This window comes from Euprymna scolopes, chromosome 46 (genome assembly GCF_053919585.1).
Source record: "Euprymna scolopes isolate OS-2025 chromosome 46, ASM5391958v1, whole genome shotgun sequence".
Lineage (NCBI taxonomy): Eukaryota > Metazoa > Mollusca > Cephalopoda > Sepiida > Sepiolidae > Euprymna > Euprymna scolopes.
The window spans coordinates 72,237,149-72,262,464 of NC_136527.1; the positions used below are offsets into that span (position 1 = coordinate 72,237,149).

A 25,316-nucleotide genomic window follows, 5' to 3' on the forward strand; every position below is an offset into this window, starting at 1 on the left:
CCAGACCATGGAGATAGAAAACCTATAAAGTGTACATACTGTCTGTTAGCTTATGTCCCATACATAGTAGCAGGGGATGTGACGCGTGCGAGCGCGCTCCTCCCAAAAGGGAGGCGGCTGGTTCGCTAAACCTCTCAGCTCGAGAGCTGGTCCGAAAAAGGAAGATGCTGCTTATTGCTCTTGCTTTTATAATTGTTTCCGGTCGTCTTTTGCGGATGTGTGGATTTCCTTTGAAAGGGGAAGTGACTTTGTCCATGTGTGCGTACATGTGCACGTATGTGTGCGTACATGTGTGTACGTTAGCGTGTGTGTGTGTATACACGTGAATGTGAGTGTATGTACGTGAACGTGAATATATCTACGTGTGTGTACATATGCGCGGATTTTTGTGTGCGCGGATGTATATGACAAGAAAAGTGGCTTAAAATGTAAACGCGTGTTTTTGTGTGAGACTAGGAAAGGCTCTCGCAGGTTTGAAAACAATGATGACATGAAAACAAAATGTTCTTGTGTCAAGTTGGAGCGAAATAAAAAAAAAAAAGAGAGAATGTTTGTTGCGTTTTTTTTACTTTTGAATCAGATTTCAGCACGAGATTGCTGCTGCTTATATTTGGTTTGGGAAAGCGTTAAAAAGAACGCTATTGTCACATGGTATTGTCTTTGACTATGTCCACAGAAATATGTCCATTTTGCTTTTGTTGCTGTAAGAAAAGCATGTAGGTGTATTTGAAATTATATCGTTGTTAGAAGAGCTTATTTTTGTGCAAATGCACGGGGAAATTAAAATCAATGAACATTCGTTTATTTGTGCGCCGCGTGTGTGTGTGTGTGTGTGTGTGTGTGTGTGTGTGTGTGCGCCCGCGCGCTTGTGAATGAGTGACAGCACAATATATAAAAATAACATTTTTTTAATGATTTGATCTTTTCAGCTTTAAGAAATGTTGAAATTTTTATCAACCTACATTTATTTTGTTTAGTTTTTGTAACATGAAATATAGGGGGGGGGGGGCGGCGGGTAGAATACCTAAAAAAATTTTCTCTAATATATTTAATGAAACCTACTTTTAATATGTAAGTTTATTTGGTACTTATACAGTTTAATGACGACATTAAAAAATGGAAATATTGAAAAAAATTTTTTTTGTACGTACCTGTTATAGACTGAAGTTCTTCGAAAAAAAAATTTCACTTCATTTGATCAAGTAGTTTTTTTTTTACAGCGAAAAACAATTATTTATCATGGCTACGTCAACGTGGCCATTTTGGAAATGTTATTGCAGCGCCCAGGAATTCCCCAAGGGCAGGTAACTTTCCCCAAGGGCAGGTAACTGACCTACGTAGCAGAATATCTCCATTTTAGGCCAATCTAGCCCTTTTTTTCCACCAGAATGAGATTTTTTTTTTTTTTTTTGCGAAGACAGATGCCATTTTTTGAGTGTTTTTTTTTTTTTTTTTAATTTGTAACAGAAGAAAATAAAAAGAATAAAATATTAGAAAAATTAGAAATATGCAACCGAAATTTTCGAATTAAAAAAAAAAAGTTAGGGTTTGTATTACTGTATATGGATATGTTTTTAGTGTTTTTATTCAATGTAACATGTTTATTCAGCTCGAAAAGCATACAGTGTTTACCGATGTATTGGAAAATTCAAAATGGCGCCAGAGTCTCTCTTTAACACAGTAAGTTCAGGAAAAGACGTTATAAATAATAAACTAGACAAAGTACTGTTAGAAATTCGCTCAATATATATTACCGTGACATAAGTTGACATATATTCGGTGTTTTTTTAAATAGTATTTTGTGTAGTTTATTATTTTCCCAAACTTACCATGTTAAAGAGAGTGTCGGGCACCATTTTGAATTTTCCAATACATCGATAAACACTGCATGTTTTTCGAGCTGAATAAACATGTTACATTGAATAAAAACACAAAAAATGTATCCAGTTTGGTAGAAAAATAACTTATCTTGCCTTTGATAATATTTATTTGTTATATATTTGTTGTTTTGACAACTTTTTCGTATCTATGTGTACAGTAATACAAACCCAAAACTTATTTATTAAACTTTAATTAAACTTGGAAATACAATTAAAAATTAAATTGAAGCTAAACTGGATACATTTCAGCTATTTGCTGAAAAAGACGGTACTTATACAGTTTAATGACGAAAAAAATTCGAAGTTATCCATGCGTGTCCAACTGCGCATGTTTCGAAAATAATCGCGTAAAAAATTCTTCAGTTCTTTACATTCTTCAATTTCTTGGCATATTCAATAGTATTCTGCTTTAAAAATAAAAAAAAAAAAAAACGGAAAAAAATTGCAGATGTGATGTGCGCATCTCATTCTGGCGAAAAAAAAAAAGGCTAGATTGCGAAATCTGGCCTAAAATGGAGGTATTCTGCTAGGTACATTTCCAAAATGGGCACGTTGACGTCGTCGTGATAAATAATTGTTTTTCGCTGTAAAAAAAAAAACTACTTGATCAAATCAAGTGAAAATTTTTTTCGAAGAACTTCAGTCTATAACAGGTACGTACAAAAAATTTTTTTTTCAATATTTCCATTTTTTAATGTCGTCATTAAACTGTATAAGTACCGTTTATTTAATAATGATTGAATATCGAAAATTTCAGAAAAATATGACAATTATTTGATTTTTGCTAGATTTTAAAATCATTGGTGTGTCTACAGCTAAAAAAACCTCACTGCGTGGGAACGTTGTTTTAAAGCGTCGATAACATAAACACGATTTTTGTCTCGCATTTTCATTATTTTTGTATGCTGTAAATTTTTTTAAAAAAATATTAGAAGTTTATTTGAAGCTTCTTTTTTTAAATGGTAGAAAAGTTAGGATGATTTATGCATAATTACTAAAAAATAAAAAAAAAAAAAAAAAAAAAAAAATGATAATTTGAAAAATAATCTTTTTCTGTGCCCCAAATAAATTTTTATGTTATACAGAAAACGGACGGTTTAAAAACTTCAAAATCACTATAATTAATCATCATAAGTTATCTCCCTTTAATTGAACTCTTCAATGACGTTACTTCAAAGAGGCGATTAATGGCCGACGTATTTCATTTCACAGTTTTAAAACGTAATTTATAAAATCCTAAACTGTTTTTTAATTTCCGATTTCCACATAATATATTAAATCGCTTTTTTTATTTTTTTTTATTTTTTTGTTTTTTGATAGAAAAACGCCAGAAATCTTTGGAAATCACGGTTTACAGATGTTGTTATTTTTTTTAATCAATATTTTAAGAGCAGGTAAGTCTAAGTCTATACTGTACAAAATTCCACCCTTAAATTGGGTTTGTTTTACAATCCACAGAGATTCATAAAAATGGTCAAAAAATCAAATATATAACAAATAAACGTGCTAATGCACTTAGTGATCCGCGCTATTTTTTAAATCGTATTTCCACGTTTAATTAAAGTTTTATTATATGTTTTTTATTCAATTGTAAGGTTAAAGTATAGAATAGGTACAAAACACCCTCCCCTCCCCATGTTAAGAATGGCTTTTTAAATAATAATGTTATTATTTTAGCACGTATCAATAAGTGAACTAGTACCCAAATAAATGTTACCAAAGGCAAGATAAGTTACTCTTCTACCTAGCTTGATATCAAACTGTTAGTGTCTTCATTTAATGTAAACTGTTGTAAACGTTATTTAGGTATTCGTTAAGAGTCGCACGTCTTTGTTTACAAAGCTATTCGGCGGAAGTGACGTCAGACAAATTTTAAGATACGGGCGACTAACACTATGTTTTTTTTGTTTGTTTTTTGTTTTTTTTAATGCAAGTAGAAAAATAAAAGTTTTATTCAGACAGTCTTTATTTGAATTTTTATAACGAAATTATAACCTTTAAAATGTCGGAATTATTTCACCAATACGAAGAGGGGGGGAAGAAAAGGCAGTAATGATGACGTTGCTTACAAACAGTCTTTTCTTTCCTTGTAAAGGTAACAATTAACTGGTAACGTTTGCCGAACACCAGTAACGAGGTAATCAGTCTAAGAGACGCCAACCGACTAGGTAACGGTTCTTAATATTTATTTGCATAAATATACACAAAATGTGGCACAAGGCCAAAAATAGGGGGGGGGGGGTTAATGTGGACCTATCTAACATAAAGTTAACTTAACTAGACTCTTTCACCAGAATACTAGAATCACTCTATGGGAATCCTAATTATAACCCGAAAAATGATATATACATGATGTGGGGTTGGGGGGGGTTGGGGCTAAAAATTTTATATACAAAAAGAATGAAATATTTACAATGAAAAAATAGTAGTTAGTAAAAGAGCCCCCCACTACTAATTGTGGCAGATAGAAAGCTTTGTCAGTCGAAAAGACGCAGGTCCACACGAAAACTGACTTTATTGAATAAACACCACAAAATCGACCTGCATCACTGACAAAGCAGTCCATCCGTCACCTAATTGGGGTCGGAAATGGGGGTTATCGAACCTAAGGTGGGGGAAAAAAAAAAGAAAAAAAGGGGGGGACAAGGGCAAACTAAAAGAGGGACTGGGACGATGAACACATACATACTCTAGCTAAGCTAAAAAAAATCAAACAATAAAGCCTAACTAACCCATACTAAACTAATCGGTCCGATACTGATGTCTTGTTAGTTCAGGATACCCAAAATCCTTTTTGACCTAAATCAAATCAGAAACGAATTCAAGGCCAGTTCCAGTCACTCTACACAGTCGCGAAGCTTTCACCCACCTTTCGTTGAAATTCACAGGAGTGAGTTTCACCTTCTCCAGCTTAATTCGCATTTTCAACCGATGCTTGAACATGAGAACAAGCTGGGGAGCAGTGAAGGTCTCATCTCCGTAAACCTCCTTCTGTCGTGTCGACCAAATCACGCCTCTCATAACAGCTAGCAAACACAGAAAAACATAACGTTCCTCTTTCTTCATACTCAGCGCCCAATTGCAGCACGGGGAAACCGCATCCAGCACAAAAAAACGCCCGTTCAGTATGCGAACCGTGAAGCTCTCAACTAACTCACATAACGGTCGAACGATAGCGCAGCGGAAGAAAGCATGGCTTAGGTCTTCCTCCCACTCTCCGCATCGGACACAACTAGGTGTCATTGTAAAACCCGCTATGAAAAGTTTTTTGTGAACCCAGAGGGCATCTCGGATTACCAGCCAGGTGAGCGATGTCTCGTAGTTATCGAAACAGCTCATCCTTGGGCGGCCATATCGAACGACGCTCCTCATTCGTGAAACCGAACTCCTCAATCTTTTCGTCGCGGACAGATCCCCTCACTAAAACCCTATATAGCGCTTTGCGAGACAACAGCCGGGTGTCAGAGAGGCTTTCATTCACCCGTTGAAGGAACCTCAACGCCTGTCGACACTCGCGATAGAAATGGCATTCGTTTCGGGGCCTCCTGCGTGCCTCCCCCTCAGCCGAATGCACACTCTCCAAAGCCTGAAAGGCTTTCTTAGTGTCTTCCATCCAGAAGACACCGTTCCCTAAGTCAGGTGTACACATTCGGTCCAGGTATATCAGCCTTAGAGTGTGTCTACGTATTTTGATATTAGGCATACCCAGACCGCCTTCAGACGGATGCAGGCAACAGATCTCCCGAGCAACCATGGCTTGCTTTCCGCGCCATAAGAACGCGAAAAGAGCACGCACTAGTTCAAGTAGTGAGGACTCCGGGAGTGGAAGCGCTGATAGACGGTATAGTATCAGGGGGTAGATATGAGTATTGCATACCTCCGCCCGACCCTTTAAAGTTAGATTTCTCAAAGACCACAAATGAGCTGTGGTCTTGACCGCTTTCAACACTTCCGACCAATTTTTCTCCAGCTGGAGGTCGGGGCCAAACCAGACGCCGAGTAGCTTGCAGGGCCCATCAGTCCAGCCAAAGGGCCCCTGAAGGGGCGTTCCCCTCCAGGCACCAACACGTAAGCCAATAGACTTAACGTGGTTGATTATGGCCCCTGTTATCTGTGCATACCGTCTTGTTTCCATGTCGACGACTCTAATCTCGGCATTGCTCGTTACAAGCACAGTCACGTCGTCGGCATAGGCAGTATACTTTACTGGGGTAGAACCACCTGGCAAAGTAATCCCGCGAAGGACCGGATTCACCCTAAGCTGGCGCAAAAAGGGCTCAAGCGCGATGACATACAGCATGGGTGATAACGGACAACCTTGACGGATAGATCTTGTTAATTTGAAGGGCTTCGATCTCACCCCATTCACCTCCACCATAGCACCGGGGTTAGCATACAAGAGGCGAATCCATGAGCGAAACTGGGGTCCAAACCCAGCCGAGCAAAGAACCCCCTAGGTAACGATGGTCCACCCTATCGAATGCTTTGGACTGATCTAAATTGATCAGCGCGGCTTCTGTGTCGACTTTCTCTATGATCAAGCGTATCGCGTGCAAATTATCTTGAATCGTCCGGCCCTTAACAGAACACGTCTGTTCGGGACTTATGAGACGATGTAAAACAACCTGCAGACGATTTGCTAAGATCTTGGCCAAAATCTTTAACTCTGTGTTTAACATCATTAAGGGCCGGAAATTGCTAATTCCATCCCCTCCATTTTTATCTTTGCGAAGCAATTTAATGATCCCCCTGGTAAAGTACTGAGGTATAGACCCGTTCCTAAACCAGGAGTTGAAGAGTGTGGCCAGCAAAGGAATAAAAATGGGCGACAGCCTCAAGTACACCTCATAAGGCAGACCATCAATCCCAGGGGTCCTGTCTAGCCCGACTTGTTTCAGAGCCTCAAAGACTTCTTCCTCTTTTATGCTACCTTCACACGTAGCTGCTTCGGTCGCTTCAAGGCGAGAAAAGTCAGCTAAATACGTGTCAAACTGTTCAATCTCCAGACCGGGCTCCATGGTAAAAAGCTCCTGCAAATGAGCTCGAAAACCCTCCAGGATTCCATCATTTGATGTTACGGTTCGTCCGTCCGGCAATGTGACACTGGCGATGTGTCGATCAGTCCCACGTCAACGCTCCTCCGCACGCATTGACGCGGCCATGTTTGTTGCCTCGTTCGGCACTCTTTTTAACCTAGCCCTAACTACTAGACCCTGGTCCTTCCTGTTATCCAGGGAGTCCAGTTCAGCCTTAATTAAAGTATAACTATCACTATCCCCCTCCTCCACCGCCCTTTTTAATCTATCATCTAGTGCCGCTTTCGCTGCTCTAGAACTAAGATTGAGTCGATGACTAAAATCAGCAGCGAAGGACCTAATTACTTGTTTAAGTTTTCCCCACCACTTATTCCCGATAATGGCTCCCGTCAATTCCCTCTGTATTGTTAGTAAAAGCTGTTCCCGGAAGCCCTTCACGTCGAACAACGACGTGTTGAACTTCCAGTAACTAGCCATCCTAGGTTTAACGCTATCTAAGTTTACCCGAACCCGGACTAACCTATGGTCCGAATAAACTATGTTATGAAAACTTGGACAGTCTAAAAGCCCTAAGTCGACTCTCCTAACTAAGAACCGATCGATGTAACTCGAAAGTTGCACCGGATCGGAGCCGCGTCTACCTGTCCAAGTCCAAACTACATCCCGGGCTTTTCGTTTCGAAATTTATCGACAAGATCAAACTTGTCCATAAAGTCTCAAAACGCCTTAGCATCCCGGTTCTGGTTAGTAGCCCTTGAAGTATTACCCCCGCGATCTAAATCGGGATCCAGGACCGCGTTCCAGTCTCCCGCTAAAACTATCCGCCGAGACGAATTCATGAAGGGCTCGATCCCCCGGAAAAAGGAAACCCTCTCGCCATGGCTATTGGGAGCATAAACCCCAATAAATCGAAATGCCACATCCTTTATGGTAACATCCAGCACGTGTACTCTTCCCTCTGGATCAGCATAGACTGGGTCACACGAAGCATCAAGAGTGCGTCTAACTAGCCAGGAAACACCCCTCGAGTGGGAATCAAAATGTGCTGAATAGAGCTGAAAGTCCCTAAGCAGCACACCCTGATAATCACTGGGAATGAAGTGAGTTTCCTGTACACAGCATATATCCACCCCGAAGCGTTGAAGGTCGCGTGCAACTCGAAGTTTACGAGAGGCGCTCTCAACCCTCGGACATTCAAAGTAGCTAACCTTAAAGCCATTGTGATCTATCTAGGGTTGGGTATCCTTAACAAACATGGACGGTGCCAAGACACCGGCAGCTGTCCCCAATGATCCTGAGGTCATCTCATTAGTGATGGCCCCATCAGGGGACAGACCACCGATGTCTAGAGGAAATGTTAACTTAATCGCTCTATAAAGTGAAGGGTGGATTTTTATGGGGACCCGTCCAACACATAGTTTCTCCATTTTAAGTATGTCGGAGTCGCTAAAAAAGGCTGCTGGAGGAATGATATTAAAAGCAGAGTTTGCTTCCTCCAGCATAGTCCAAACTCCTTTGGCCTCTTCACGACTTCTGACCACAGTTAAAAGTCTTTTGGCATTAGGAAAATTTTCTGGGTTTGTAATGTCCAGTTTGCTTATCTGCTTCACCGCGTAGAGGTTTCGGTAGTCTTTTCTACCGTGATTTTTTGATATGGTCTCTATATTAGCCGTGATCTTACACACGTCTTTGCCCTGAAAAAAAGGGGGTCTTTTCTTTTTTTGGTCTTTTTCCACAGAGGGACTTCTTTGTCTTTTCTTTTCAGAAGTAGAAGGGTGAGGTGATGGAGGAGGGGGCATGTCAATTTTCATAGGGGAAGCGGGGGGTGAGTTTTTGGGTGTATTGTTTGGGGAGCAGAATGGAGACGGTTTAGGGGACGGTTTAGGGGTCTTTTTGGATGGGGAGCCAAGGGTTGTCAACTTTGGGTCTCTTTTTGGTACGTTTGCGGGAGAGAGGGGTGGCGCTTTACGGGGTGATCTTTTCTCTTTTGGAGGAGGGGCAGGCTTTTCGGGGAAGAGAGATTCGGGGAAATCTAATATTTTTTCTTTTTCTTTTTCTTTTTTCTTCTCGCTTTGCTTGCGCTTTTCATCAAGCGAGTCCTTTATTTTTAGCAGGGCCTTAAACTTGTTGCCCCCTGGGTCTTTACTGGTCCTAATGTCTAATATCTGCTCTTTGGTCAGTTTATCCGCGTACGTTTTACGAGACGATTTAGAAAACGGTACCAGTGTCCATTCTCTCTTTTTGGGCGATTCCATCTCGGAGTTGAATTTTTTCTCGAATTCTTCTGTTGTGATTTCTTTAATCGCTTCAATTTTTTCGCTTGTATTTGGCGTTCTAGCCTCAGGTTCGAGGTGCCCAACAATCACCTCTTTAGGGTTTGTTGTGTTTGTCGCATTGGTTTTGGTCTTTTTCGGACAGGTGTAGGTTAAGTGACCTACTTCACTACAAATCCAGCAGGTCGGCCTCCTCCCTGTGACCACAATGGGGAGTTTTTCAGCTCCCGCTTCCAGGAAGTAGGGTATTTCGAGGAAAGCTTCTTTGTTTAATAGTATGTCGAAGGACCAGACTCCGTTGTACTGGTCCATCTCTATACCAGTAATATCACCGAATTTCAGGAGGTAGGCAGCTAGATATTCACCTGGGACCGCTCCTGGAACTTCGAAAATGGAAACAGTCGTTCTCCTCCGTCCTAGGTACTCCATTCTTAATACGTAATCTTGTGTGATAATTTCCTTTTTGGTTAGTGCGATGCATTCTTCCTCTGTTTTAAACAGGGCGGCCCAGGTATTGTAGCCTCTGCATTTTGTTACACGATCCGCCCGCATTCCTGCCGTTGCCAGTAATTTAGTTACAGTTTCCTTAGTTGACCTGATCAATTTTTTGGTCTTGCGATCTACCACAAAAAGTGAGATCGTTTTCTTGGCAAATTCCTGTAGCCGTGGTGCTTCTAAAGTAACTCCTGTTTCTGTATTGCAGACATTTCCTTGCTTCCGTAAAAAAGTTGTTAACATCAATTTTAACTTTGGGTGGTTTCGCCCACCCATTCTTTTGTTCGCCACTTTTGTCCTCTTCTGACGGCACATTGCTGGCGGACGCCATGGCCGACGGGTTAGAGAGGGGAAAAAAAAAAAAAAAAAAATAAGGTAAAAGTCCCGTTAAAAAATAACAGCAGGAAGATAACAGCAATAACAACTTTAACAAATAAAACAAATTTAACACGGCAATAACAATAATAATAACAATATGTAAAACAATCGCAGGAAAAAATAACAAACCAACGTGACGATCAGGTAACTAGGTTCTTGACTAATCACTAACCTGTAGTGAGACAACTCCTTTTATACATACTAACTCTCAGTGGCGAGAATTCCAACGTGATTTCCAACGAGATTAGAATGTCTATTTAACTTAGTAGGAAATAGACACCCAGTTTCTCCGTAACGGCAAACAGCAGTTCAGTGTCTTTTCTTCCCTCCGACCCACCCCCGGTAAGTCAAATCAATTTCAATTCTTACAATAATAAAAATATCTTAATGAATTGGGTTTATATATATATATATATATATATATATATATATATATATATATATATGAGCAAATAGTTAATAAAATATGTTAAAAAAACACTTTGAAATGAGTTAAAAACATATTTAATCTGAAAAGGAAACACTAGATAAATGGATAGTCCTTAATCTGCGGAGTTTCGAACAAATACTTTCCTTCTCATCAGAGGGTAGGAATTAGCAAAATGCAGGATCGGATTTTGCATGCAGAAGTATTTGATGAAACAACAAGTAAGTCAAAGATCTTACTTGAAAACAAAATAAGTTAAGCAGAGGGAATATGGTAAAGAAAAAGGTGATTACACATGAATGGATAGTCTGGTGGAATATAAAAAATCCAGTGACGGTAAAATCCAAATGGAAAACTTCAAGAAAGTTAAAAGAATTTCCATTTGTATAAGTAAAATCCAAGGAAATCCCGTAATTGGAAGAAGATGGTTCATAATAATCCAAAGGCAGAAATCCATGGAATAATTCACAAAAATGTGTACAAGGGAAAAAAGAAAAGATTCCAATAATATTAGTAAAAGAAAAATAAGATGTGCTTTTCACTCTACTTCCGAGACATAAATATAAATATATATATATATAAATAAATAAATAAATAAAAAATTGCAATAAGTTTACCAAGGTAATCAAAATGGTAAACTTAAAATATATTATAAATATTAAAGAGTTAATATTTACAAGTAAAGTAATCTCAACCAGATGTAAAAGCTCAATAAAACCAAAAAGGAAATAGAGCTTATAATATGAACTTACTTGATTCCTCCAGCCTTGACAGACGTGTTTTAAATATTCTCTCCGTTGCTTTTTCTTTTAATGATTTGGAATTCATTCCATTTGCAATTTTTTCCAAGGAACTCTGCCTTTTGGACCATTTGGAATTTACCCATTGGATTGGAAATTTTAAATTCGACCGTTTTGGATTTTACCATTCTTCGATTTTTTACCCTTCACCGGACTGTTCATTCATGTGAAATCTTTTTATCATTTTTCTTTTACCTCCTATTCCCCTTACCTCACCCTTTTTTTAACCAAGTAAGATATGTGACTTACTTGTAGTTTCATTAAATACTTTTATATGCAAAATCCGATCCTGCATTTTGCTAATTCCTGCCCTCTGATGAGAAGGAGAGTATTTCTTCAAAACTCCGCGGATTAAGGACTATCCACTTATCTTGTGCTTCCTTTTTTAAAATTAAATATGTTTTTAACTCTTTTTCAAGATGTCTTTTAACATGTTTTATTAATCATTTGTTCATATATATGTATATATATATATATATATATATATATAAATAATATATATAAATATATATATATATATATATATATATATATATATATATATAAATATATATATATGTCAAACATTAGAGGTGTTGATAATTCTTTTGGGCAAAAATAACTGAAGGAGTTTTGAAAGCCGATTTATCATAATTTTTTTTTGCAGGTTTCCGACTACTTTCTAATTGTATTTGAAAGATTAAAGACTAAAGTTAATTTCCAAAAGGAAAAAAATATTTGTACACGTGAAAAAAAAAAAAAAACTTATGAAAAACGTTTTCATGGCGAGCTAACCAATTCAGCTAAATTTTGAAGTTAAATAAATTCATTGTAAGAATCCTTTTAGAGATAAATATTAGTTTTCTTGGTCTATTTCGAAGATAATTAATGAAGTAAAATCCTAAGATATTGAAATAAATAAAACACCTTGTTTGCACAAAAAATAGCTAAATTAGCCCCAAAACCGAGTGTTTTTGCCGTTCGCAAAATCGCAACAGACCATACTTTTGGAAATACGGAATATACGGAGGCCCAAAACCTGAGACAGTCAAAAAGCTGTCTGAGAATGACGTAATGTAATTAAAAGAAAGGAGGGGTGCTGGGGGTCTTCCCCCTCCCCTCCCCAGACGTGCATCCACACATTTCTATTGTAAACGTTTGTATAAATTTTACCATTTTTAAATTTAATTATTTTTCTATATTCCAGTTTTTAAATTAATTGTTTTTAATTATTGGCCAATCTATATATCTATAAAAGTGAACGTGTCTGTCTGTGTACATTTCCCTACGCAATAACTCTGTCAATTTTTAGTCTACAGACTCGAAATTTGATATTCAGGGTATTGAGATTTGGGAAAATCGATGTGATCGGGTTTCGGCCAGAAATTTGGCTGTTAAGGGGTCAAAGTTCAACGATTTGACCTTTGAGAACTCTACCAAACTCCTCCGACAATTTTGGGTCTAAACAGTTGAAATTTTAGATATAGGTTCCTTGACATGGATCCAACTTAATAACTTGATTTTAGCCCAAAACAATAAATGTTTAGGGGTCATAATAGGGGTCAAAGCTAAAAAAGTTGAGCGTTTTTTTTTTTTGCTCAGCATACACCTCCAAACACCCGTGCAATGCCAGGCCGAAATGCTAGAATTATATAAAAATTATGTTACGCCGAAAGTTTCACATTCTTGCGAGCAAGGAAAATATTTAAATATTACATATAAAAATCATGCAAAACCTGCAATTAAAAAAAAAAAAGGAGAAATAATTTTTGCTATTATAATTTTTTTGTGCGAAAATTTTAAATAAAAAATGCTTAACTCAATGATAATATCAGTAGTTCGAGAAATTAATTTTTCCTCGAGTTGTATAGAATTCATTAATATAGATTTTAGGGGCATTTATCATAATGTTCCTGTAAAAAATAATTTTTTTTTTAAATTGTTATATTTTACGATGCTTTATTTTCATAAAAAAAGCAAAAATAAATTCCTGTAATTTTTTTTACTATAGAAAATTATAACTTTAGTAAAGGTATTTTTTGTTTAAACAAAATAATACATTTCCACTAAGATTTAAATAAAAATAATTAGTTCATTATATTCCGCGATCATTATTTGAAAAATACTGCAAATTTCATTAAAATTGGTTAATTCTCTGATTTTTGGTGATTTTTTAAGTAAAGGGAGGGGTCAAAATGTTTATACATTTTGAGCATCAGCATTTATTTTGCACGTACCTATTAAGCAGAAGTGAATTTTCCAGGGTATTCATCGTCAAGCCTAAAATATCAATTGACATGATATTGTTAACAAACATAGACGGGACTTGATGAATGCTATATATATATATATATATATATATATATATATATATATATATATATATATATCCTTGAAGTTAAGTTTGTTTTTTTTGTTTGTTTTTTTTTTTTTCATAAAAGCATAGTCGGAAAAATAACAATTCCTCTGCAATTAATGTCGCGTTTTCCTTCATTTTTTGTAATTTTAAAATTTTATTACATTAAATAAAATAGTTGAAAGACAAATTATTTTTTCTTATAATTAAACAGAAATGACGTGTGCTTCTTTTACAATGGACATTGGTACGAAAAACTGGTCGAAAAACAATCATAATAACAAACAAATGTTATTAAATGCAAGATAAGTTACTCTTTTACCTAGCTGACAAGTTTTTAGTGTTTTTATTTACATTTAAACGTTTATTTGACTTGAAAAACAAATAGTGCCAAGCGTTAGGTAAGAACAAGAAAAAAAAATGGCCACAATTTGACGCCTAAATATTTGAAATAAAATAATGTGAGAAACTCGTCCAATAAATTGTACTGGAATATATATTGGGTGAGTTTCTTGTGGAGAAATGCGTGACTTATCTGGATAGACCACGTGCGGGTTGGTCACCGAAAATAAATAAAAAGAAAGAAAAGAAAACGGTCAAGACTCTTATTTATAGAGTAGTGATCACGTGAGTTTGAAGAATATGCAAATAGAGGTGAACGATTTTGCGATATAAAAAGCCTGTGTTGTTAAGAGGGGGGCGAGACTGTTGGCAGAAGTCAGTGCTGTCAGACGTGCTTTAGAGTTTTGTTATTATATGCTGTGTTCGATTGTTGGGAGAGAGAAAAGAGAAGAGAAGGAACCAAGAAGACATTCTGCAGGTACTTTGATACAACGGGGGCGCAATTCAACAATCAACCATTTCCTTTGGTCTAAGAACACAAAGGAATCGAGATACGTGACATTTTTTTTTAAGTAATTATCGAGATTACAAATATTTAGGTTTCACGTAGCGGCCATTTTTCCTGTTCTCACGTAACGCTCAACACTATTTGTTTTTTGGAGCAAGTAAACATTTTAAAGTGAGTAAAACCATGAAAAACTTATCCAGCTAAGTAGAAAAGTAACTTATTTTTTTTTTTGTAATATTTTTTGGGCACTTCTGCATGTCAGTGACATGAGGCGAATATGTGTATTTTAGTTTAAAAAACCGTCGACAGATACATTTTGAACATCAGCATTCATTTTGCCCGTACCTACTTTTGTTTTACATCAAACTGTTATAAAAAATATTTAGAAACTGCTTTCTTTTTTTGTCCAGTAAAATGTTTATGAGATAGAAGAATTTTTGTTATGTACCTGTTGAGCGGGGGTATATATTCTTTTGTGGTGTCTATATAACTGTGACATGTCTGTGATCGTCTGTCTTTGTGTGTACACACGTGTGTGCATATACAGTCGTGTGTGTGTGTGTATCACATACATATAGCCTGTAAGGAAATCTTTTTCTCCTCTCTTTGGTCGTGATGTGACAACAGCATATTCTTTTCGTTCTTTTGACTCTCGGGTATATATCCGACACAGTAAGACACAGTCAATCAACCGAGAACCACATCAGTCTATATAAAAACATATAAGATATTGATTGAGATTGTTAGACTGACTTCCTCATCTTGGTTGTTACTGTCACAACGTTTCGGCCGTTTTGCCCTCCGGCCTTCATCAGGTGTTTTGTGTCGAACTGGGGAACCGTTTGTTAGGAGTCTCGAACCCAATGAAGGCCAGAGGGCAAAACGTCCGAAACGTTGTGACTATAATAACCAAGATGAGTAAGTCAGTCCGACAATCTCAATCAATGAAAACACCTCATCTCAAAAATACAGACAATTACTAATATAAGATAGTATAAGATATATACTCAAGGGTCAAATCAATGAAAAGAATATGCTGTTGTCACAGCCCTAGTGATGATTCGTGCATGCTCCCAAACCACGACTGGGATATTATTAGTTGGAGAAAGCCTTTATTCCAGATTTTCCTCGTTCCTGCATCGCTGAATCGCGTTCTCTGACTGACTGATCCTACTCTTGACTGTCTTCTCACTATCTGACTAACTGACTAGAAACGCATGTGCATCCTCTATTTATTTTAAGGTGTATGTGTGGAGTGGTAAAATCCTCTTAACATGCACTGTTCTAACCCTAACCCTAACCCCTGCTAGAATGCAGGTGCAATACACCTGTAAGCCAAAGTCAATGAATTTGAAGCCTGTCAGTTTTAACTTTTCGACTTCTCTGCGTTTAACTTGAACACAAGGTAGTATCGCATTAGTTGCATTATTGACACCCAACATTTTTATGTATTTTATAATCACTGAGGTTAAGCAATGTTGAACTTGTCCAGTACTAAATGGGTGAAAAAGATTAAGAGGAATTATAGTGTTGGAGGAAGCTTTAGTGAATTCTAAATAAATAAGGAGATGATGATTCGTGGACAAATCGAAAGCGCTCGTGACAGCAACAACTATGGAACTTTTTTTTAATATTTTTTGATTTTGAGACAAAAAGGATTATACGGAAAATCGAAAAATTTAAAAGAATCATAAAGCAAAGTGTCTCCGTTGCATTTAATAATATTTGTTTGAATATATATATATATATATATATATATATATATATATATATATATATATATAGGGTGCCCACAATGTCTGGCTACATAATCTAAAGGATGCTTCCACAAAGTCTGGCTATATAATGTAGCTAGACTTTGTGAACACCCTGTATAATAGGACAACAAGAGTATGAAATGAAGAAAAAACTATATATTGGTAGATATATAATGGATCATCTATTGAATAATGGAATACAGGCAAAATTTGGGGATAGAAGGGACTCTTTATGCCAGGGCATTTCGAAGCCTATTGCTTCTCATCAGAAGAGTAGAGAAGGTGCTATGTAGCATGGGGGAGATGCGGCGTCTAGCGTAAGGTTCATTAGGGATGAAAAAGATTAAGAGGAATTATAGAATGTTGGGGGAAGCTTTATTGAATTCTAAATAAATAAGGAGAAGCTTATTATATATAGTATGATATATAAGAATATAAATTGTCTTTAACATAGTATTGAGATTAAGGGGTATATGTGTTATGGTTGAATAGGGGATGTATTTCTGCTGTGTGGTGATTTATTTTAACGGTTTATGGGGTGTCTATTTTCTATGGAGCGGGTAATTTTTTATTAATTTGGTGGTGGGGGGTTTATGTAAGGTTGTAAAACTGAAAGGTAATATGCTGCAATATATTTATAAGGTTCTACTGTTAAGATATATGGAGTATGATCATAAGGGGGCGGTTGGAGATTAGGGTAGCAATGACTATGAGTGTGTATAACTTGATGTGTTTTCGCTTATCTTGGCATTGTTTCCAGTCATCCTAGACTTCTTGTCATTGGACTTAAACGGTGCCAATTCAGGAGAAGTGGTTGGAGATTCTGCAACCTTTGCCTCACAATTACGAATGCAGTTACCTCCCAGGGGATATCCTTTGGCTTTTGAAAATGTTTCTTAATTTTTGAGATTAGGATTAGTTATTCACCGTTCTCATCTTGAGTATCATTTTCACGACGTTTCGGTTGATGTAACCTTTGACCTTCTTCAGGTATATCTTTTTTAACTTGAGGAATGTTTCTGCCGAATTTGGAAATCTGCAGAGAATTTCAAATGGAATTTAATTCATGTTGAGGTAGCATGCTCTCGTTCCATCAACAATGACTGGATAAAGATCCTGAGTAACTCGTAGTTGTATTTTCTACTTTCAACTTCCGACTTCAACAGAAAGATTTCTGACTTTGACAAGATATACAAGGAGGTTGAAGTTACGTCACTCAAAACGTGAAGATGATACTCAAGATTAAATATCCAAATAATAATTTTATGATATCATTACTCACCAGATGCTGCACTGACAAAACATTATCTTTGATACCAGAAAAACCTGTGGCCAACTTTACATTGTGATTTTCCAAGTCGGCGGCCATTTTACCGAGTCCTTCAGTCTGAAAGGACAGATCCAGATGCTCGCCTATCAAAAAAGGCACTGATCTTCACTTATCTGGAAAATTGACGTTGAGATTTATTTCCTTAAAGATTTTTGTCTCATTACCTAGGAATGTTTTAACATTAAATTTACGATTTTTTCAAGGGGAGTCTCTTATCAAAAGACTCATGCAACAATTCCTTACACAAATAAGATTTTTCACTGCCTGTATCTAACAGGCAGTTATATGTAACTTCTTTGCCGTACAGATTTACCGAAATGTTAACCACCGGTAATAGAGACGAACCGCTGGTCAACCAGCTTGCATTAGAAGAGATGATAAAATTGTAACACGATATATTTTGGTTTTGATTCTAGCTGATAGCAGACTTATCCTTATTGTGATTATTTGGAAATCGTTAATATATATATATTTGGATTTACAGATAATATAGATTCTATAGCAAACCCCACTCTATTTGTGAAGCATCCATTGCTCCAAAGCAGCATGCATACCACGGATTTAATCGATAGAAGTCCAGTACAAACAGACAAAATTTATAGAAGCTAGAAGTAATTGTAAGAAAGAAATAGCTACATCTAAGAGAGAATATAGCGAAATCACAAGAAAACGCACAGAATCTGGAAAATCTACAACAGTGTGGAAAATAATGGGCAATCAACTATCCACCTATTATCTAACTATCAAGAGATTGTTTGCATGGTAAGCAAGAAGGCTAACATGCTTGCCAGTCGGTTTGTCTCAAACTTTACATTGAACCCAGCAAACGACTCCCTCCTTGATTTTCCTTTGTGGGCAGATGCCACACTAGATGATATGAAAATCACCCCTTATCAGGTGCATATTTTGATTCTAGCTGATAGCAGACTTATCCTTATTGTGATTATTTGGAAATCGTTAATATATATTAACCCAAATGTAATGATCGATAGAGAATATGATTTATAACATTAAATAAGAAAGCAACATGAAGTAAGATATAAAAAATTACGAGTATTTGACAACTAATAGAATAGTGAATTGTATCAGAGAGCAATATTGTTTATATAAAATAAAAAACGTCTTCGCATTTTACATTTTTTTTATTAATGCTATAAAACTTTGTTACATGAAATGGACGAAGTAAAGAATAGATACCCCGTAGCAGACGACGCCGCCTGGCGGTGCCAGGTGCACAATTCAACTAACACCGGTGATTCGACCTTGACATTGGCACAAGCACATGGCGTCGGTTGTTTTTAAACACGTCAAATAGCAAACATGCTCGAATATTCACCAGCATTTTTTAAAAAATATATTTACAAAACCTTTGAAGATTTAAAAGAAAAAGTATATATTTACAAAACATTTTTTTAAAATAAGTAACAAAACGAACGTATTTAAATAAAAGATATTTAAATAAACGGGTGTCTCTTTCTGTTTTGGATTTTTGTGACCAAGATTGATTTTTATGTACCGTGTTTTTTTTTTGGGGGGGGGTTCTGTATGCGTTTTTAAGACAATTCAATATTTATTCTTTAAAACATTAACTTCAGCGACAATTAATATATTTTCAAAATAATATTTTTAAATATTACATTTTTACGAATATTCGCGAGCAAGATTTTTTTAAAAATAAAAGATATTTCAATAAATGGGTGTCTTTCTGAGTGTGTGTTTAATATATTTACAGAACTTTTTAATAACTATTTTATTCTTTTTATCAAACAAAAATAGAACTTTTATAATGACATATATATTATGGACTGTTTCGAAATTTTAAAATTAAAGTTAGTTTTATTTAAAAAAAAAAAGACGAGGTGTTTTTTTTTTCAATTAAATTATAAACTTTATTTGAACTTTCAACAAACTTTTACAGACATAAAAATAGACTTTATAGATATTTTATAATAATTTTTTAAAAATATATTTAACGAAAAGTTTTTTTTTATCATTTAATTGTTGAATAAAATTTCAAAGTAATAAATGGTGACAAAAATCGAAAAGAAAAAACACCTCGTCTTTTTTTTTGTTTTAAATAAAACTTTAATTTTAAAATTTCGATGTTTGAAAAACAGTCCATAATATATATTTCATTATAAAAGTTCTATTTTTGTGTGATAAAAAAGAATAAAACAGTTAATACATAATAAATAAATAAATAAATAAAAAACAACAGTCCATTAAGTTCAAATAAAAACTGTTTGAATAAAACTTATAAAAAAAGGTTCATTCTATACGATTTTGGCCATTTCTTTTTTGCGCGTTTTTAATACAATTCAATATTTATTTACATTTACTTTATCCATTTGTTACAGTATTTAAAACAAAATGGTCCAAATATTAATTTCTTTTAATACCTCGTAAAATTTTGGCTTCTTCGACTTTTGGATTTTTTTTGTCATTTAATAAATTGATCACGTGATGGTTACCATCACTGATGGTATCATGAGATTAAATCAAACTTCAATATTTAAAAATATTATTTTAAAAAATATATTAATTGTCGGTAAAGTTAATGTTTTAAAGAAAGAATAATTAAATAAATACTGAATTGTATTAAAAAAACACACAGAAAAAAAAAAGAATTATAAAACACTTTACATAAAAATCAATCTTTAGCACAAAAATCCGCAAAACATAATTATTATTCTAAGGTTTATCTTCAAAAGTTTGTAAATATATTTAAAAATAAATTGCTGGCGAATATTCGAGCATGTTTGCTATTTGACGTGTTTACAAACAACCGACGCCGTGTGCTTGTGCCAATGTCAAGGTCGAGTCACCGGTGGTAGTTGAATTGTGCGCCTGGCACCGCCAGGCGGCGTCGTCTGCTACGGGGTATCTATTCTTTACTTCGTCCCATGAAATAAAGTAGTTGGTTTTGTTTAATAAAAATGAGAATTCCTCTGCAATTAACGTTGCATTTTCTTCTTTTGGTATTAATGTTTTTTGTAATGCTAAAACTTTCTTACATTCAATAAACTAGTTAAAAAACAAATCATTTTTTTCCTTACAAGTGACTTTTACAGGGCATTTTTGTAATATTAAAACTTTCTTACATTAAATAAAGTAGTCGAAAAACAAAAAACAACATTTTTCTTAAAATAAATCAGAAGTGACTTTTCCAGGGCAGTTTAATCGATCCAGGACACATAACACTAAGATGCCCAGGCCTATTATATGACCAGCACAACTCAGATTCCTTTTCCTTGAAAGGACAGACATTATCCATGTGTAGATTACTAGTATATCTAGAACAAATCTTCAATTCTCTACATCTCCTTAACTGTTCTTTTAAGAGATATGGCGAAAGAATTTTAAATGTACTTTTTTTTCAAAGTTGTAGTTTTAAATTCATTAAAAGTTTTTGTTGATTCACAACCACCCACTTTTTTTCATATATAATATACTTTTATAGAAATGTTTCTGTTATGTCACAAAAAACTATTTTCTTTACATCGCAAGTGTTACGCTCATACATTAATTCTATAGCTAATATAACATATTGACCCATCGGGTTACGGGTAGTCTAGTCTAATATATATATATATATATATATATATATATATATATATATATATATATATATATATATAAGGATTATGACAGAGACTAATTCAAACATTATTCACACAGACTAATTCAAACATCGAATTTGAATGGTATATGTTATATTAATTTAACATTAGTGAATTATTCGTAATCTTTTCAATACTTTTTTCTAAAGAATTCTATTATGTATCACCCACGGGAAACAATAACATTATCTACTGTTTACGCTTTGCGTAGAGACTAGAAAATAAATTCATAGACAAATAAATAAATAAATAAATGCAAGTAACATAAAATGGTGTAAGTTCATGACGATAACGAATTATTTTTTTCTTTCGTGAGAGCCATTGGAAAACCCTTGCTTCTGGAGAGGTTGTTATGGGGAGGTTTTATAATTATGCAAACTAACCTTTCCAAAAAAACAAAAATGTTGGTGTTTCTATATTATAATAACGAGGAAGAAATTTAATCATATTTTCCTCCATTTTTAGAAAAAATATTTTGCATGTTAAAATTTCAACGTAAACAAGTTTTTGATGAGCCGTTCTATATAAGTTAACAAATTTTACCAAATTTCCATTACTAACAGTTACTATATTTTTTTAAATTTCTACTGTACACTCTTTAACCCTTCTCCTCGAGTGGACTCGTGGCCTTGATAAGTGGTGATGCCTATGTAAAAAAACAGTTTCATGTTTATTCAATGTTTTTTACATATATATATATATATATATATATATATATATATATATATATATATGCTTTTTAAATATATTATGTATAAAACTATATAAACATATACAAAAATATTTCTTTCTTTCTCATTCACAGATTTGCTGAACTACTAATGAATGCACCAGAGATAAACATAAAAATGGAATCGGATACCACTGGGAACAAAATTACCAAAACTGTGGCATCAAAAATTCCAAGAAAACAAAATACTTGTCAAATTTGTGGCTTAGAATTTTCGAAACCTTTATATTTGAAAATACATCTGCAAAAACACGAAGCCGATAAACAATTTTCTTGCAACGTTTGCGAGTTTACGTGTTCGGACGAAATCAGCCTAAAAGTCCACAAAAAAATCCACGTCAACGAGAAAATATTTTCCTGCGACGTTTGCGGATTTTCTTGTTCGACAAAACAAAGTCTTCAAGGTCACCTTCGAACTCACACAGGTGAAAAGCCATACACTTGTGATATTTGCAACATGTCGTTTGCGTTAGGCTCCACGTTAAATGCTCACACGCGCATACACAGCGGTTACAAGCCGTTTTCTTGTGATTATTGTGACTACAGGTGCGCACAAAATTCAGGCTTGATACAACATGTCCGGACGCATACGAAAGAAAAACCATATTCTTGCAACGTTTGCGGGTTTTCGTGTTCCAAGGCAGAAACGTTGTCAAACCATAAAAAACGACACACTGGAGAGAAAGCTTATTCTTGTCAAGTTTGCGGTGCTTCATTCATAAAATCATCAAATTTGTCGATTCATATTCGAACACACACAGGAGAGAAACCATATTCTTGTGACGTTTGTCACTCTGCATTTACAACATCGTCTGATTTGAAGAGGCATAAACGATCACACAGTGGCGAGAGGCGATACGTTTGTAGCATCTGTAGCTTTGCAGCTTCGCGAAATTCTAGCTTGAAACGTCACATGAGAACCCACACAAGTACATAGCAAGCATACCCGGTGAACCAAGTGCAAGTGAAATACAAACGATTGCACTGAAAGGGATGGCTAGAATCCTGATAAGATCTCTTGGTTGGACTCACTAAAATAGGGGTAAATGTCAGACATCTGGTTGGATGTCCCATCCCCTAGAAGAAAAAGTTTAAGAAAAATGAAAAAAAAAAAGAGATGATGAACGCCTTCAAAAAGATGAGTGGTCTAAGCAACAATAATAAATGCAGGTTCTGTAGCACTGAGGTTGAGAGTGTTGGCCACCTGATTTCTAGTTGCAAAGTCCTACTTGGAGATGGTTATTATACAGATCGCCATAACGGAGTTTGCAAATACCTTCACTGGAAGATATGTAAGAAACTCAACATTCAGTGTAGTAAAAAATCCTGGGGACATATACCCGAACGAACAGTTGGGAATGACAACTACGCCATTCACTATGACTACATAATCCCGACTAGTACATATTTTGAAAACGCAGCTGTAAACCAGATATAGTGATTTGGGACGGAGCAAACAAAAAAGCAAAGTAAACGTACATACTGACAATTCATATCTGAACAATTTGTCAAATTTATCGATTCATATTTAGAAGGAAAACCACATAAGAAAGCTTATTTTTTTATTTTATTTAATTACACATTTAATAACACATTCGAACTCATACTAGAGTGGGAGAGAACATGAATGCCTACTAGACACTATCCTCGAGTGTCTAAGGTCTCTCTGTTCAGGGGTTTGTCAGAACAACCTGGCATGAGGATACTTTTTCCATAGAAGTAAACCCTGACCAGATATCCAAAATCACATTTCGTATTTGCAGTCCAAATAAGATCTCCTTTCTATGACTAACCTGCATTGGTTTTACAAGTAATTGTGCACCTTCTCAAAGTGATGTTACCTCAAGTGAGAGCACAAAGCTGGATACTCCACCAGACTAGATAAATTCTTGTCCTGGAATCCAGTAAAAACAAGAAACCAAAAAAGATATACTACAATATATAAAAATGGTTAATTGGGGAGAGGAAAATTATGTTCTCAATTTCTTTACTAACTCAGAACTTTAATGGAACCTTTAAATATCTATGTATCTCATAGAGAGTTCAAGTGTTAGCCCCAGGTAGGGGGCCCGTTGATTTCTGAGGACTTCGATTGAAGTAAAATAAAACAAAAAAGGGAAAAAAGCTCAAGAGATGTGAAAACAGAAATGGTAAAGGATCACCATGAAACAACAAACCACAATCACAAAACTTGCTGAAAACTGAGGTGTCGTACTGGAAGATACTGCTGGGGTATATGATGAACCAGCAAATTGCAAGAAAGATATACAAGAATGGGAACAACATAAAAGAGCAGGAAGGTTCCTGGAGAAGCTTAAACAGGAGTATATAGACAGGGTGCTTCACTCCAATGGGAAACTTTCATTTGATGAGGAAAAACTTGTTAAGTCAAGATCGGGGTTTACTCACAAATGGCTTAAAAGCAAATGGCCAGTACAGGTTTAGCCAATCAGAGATTGAGATCCCAAGCCACCTAATGTTTTATTGGCAGATGCAAATACCCCCATTGGAAGATGAGTGGAGGGATGCAACTTGTGTAACGTGAACCGACATCTTGCTGCCCAACTCCCCACATAGTACTCCTGTAGCTTATGTGCTTAATGAACCAGCAGCACAGATTGCAAGAAAAAAAGAGAAAGAAATACGCCGAAATCGAGATAGACACAAAGAAACAAGGATGGAAACAGCATAAAAGAGCTTAAATCGGAGTATATAGACAGGGATGCTTCACTTCAGTGGCTCAAGAGCGAGAGATTTCCATTTGATGAGGAAAGACTCATTGTAGCCAGTAAAGATCAGGGCTTACTCACAAATGGATTCCAAAAAGTGGCTGGCCTACAAGCAAATGGCCAATGCCGGTTTTGCCACTCAGCAATTGAGAGCCCAAGCCATCTAATGTCTGCATGTCCAATCTTATCGGCAGATGGTCATTACACTGCCCGTCACAACAAAGTATGTACGTACCTCCATTGGAAGATTTGTGGAGAGATGCAACTTGACAGATCGACGAACATCTGGGAACATGAACCACCACCGATAACATCAAACGGAAAAGTGACCGTGTTCTATTACAAAGACATACAGGCAGGCAGATACATAAAAGACAAGGCCATCACGCCAAATATTGTAATATGGAACAAGCCCAAAAGAACTGCACTCATTATTAATGTCACTGTCTCAAATTACTATGGCCTAAATAGAGCTGAGCAGGAAAAAATAACAAAATGGCAGGAACTAAAGAAATGATTTAAAAAATGACGTGGTTCCTTAAAGAAATCAATATTATACCAGATATCAATAGAACTGGGTTCAACAAAGAAACAACCCATCATAACTACGGCCAGACGACAACTTTAACACTTGTACATATGTAATGCTACATGGCGTTACACTTTATTGTAGCAA

At 35.7% G+C, this 25,316-nt stretch overlaps 1 protein-coding gene across 2 annotated transcripts in view; it reads left to right on the forward strand.

The window, feature by feature from the left end:
- The first annotated feature begins 3,040 nt into the window (after window positions 1-3,040).
- LOC145271326 (uncharacterized) overlaps window positions 3,041-25,316 on the forward strand; it is a 39,721-nt gene continuing 17,445 nt past the window's right edge. The window contains exons 1-3 of one of the 2 annotated variants that reach the window (XR_013865821.1): window positions 3,041-3,101; window positions 3,201-3,274; window positions 21,987-24,035. The gene's annotated coding sequence lies outside the window, so the exon portion shown is untranslated. Of the gene's footprint in view, window positions 3,102-3,200; window positions 3,275-21,986; window positions 24,036-25,316 lie in introns of those variants that run through there. The other variant, XM_080126873.1, reaches the window with a different exon arrangement.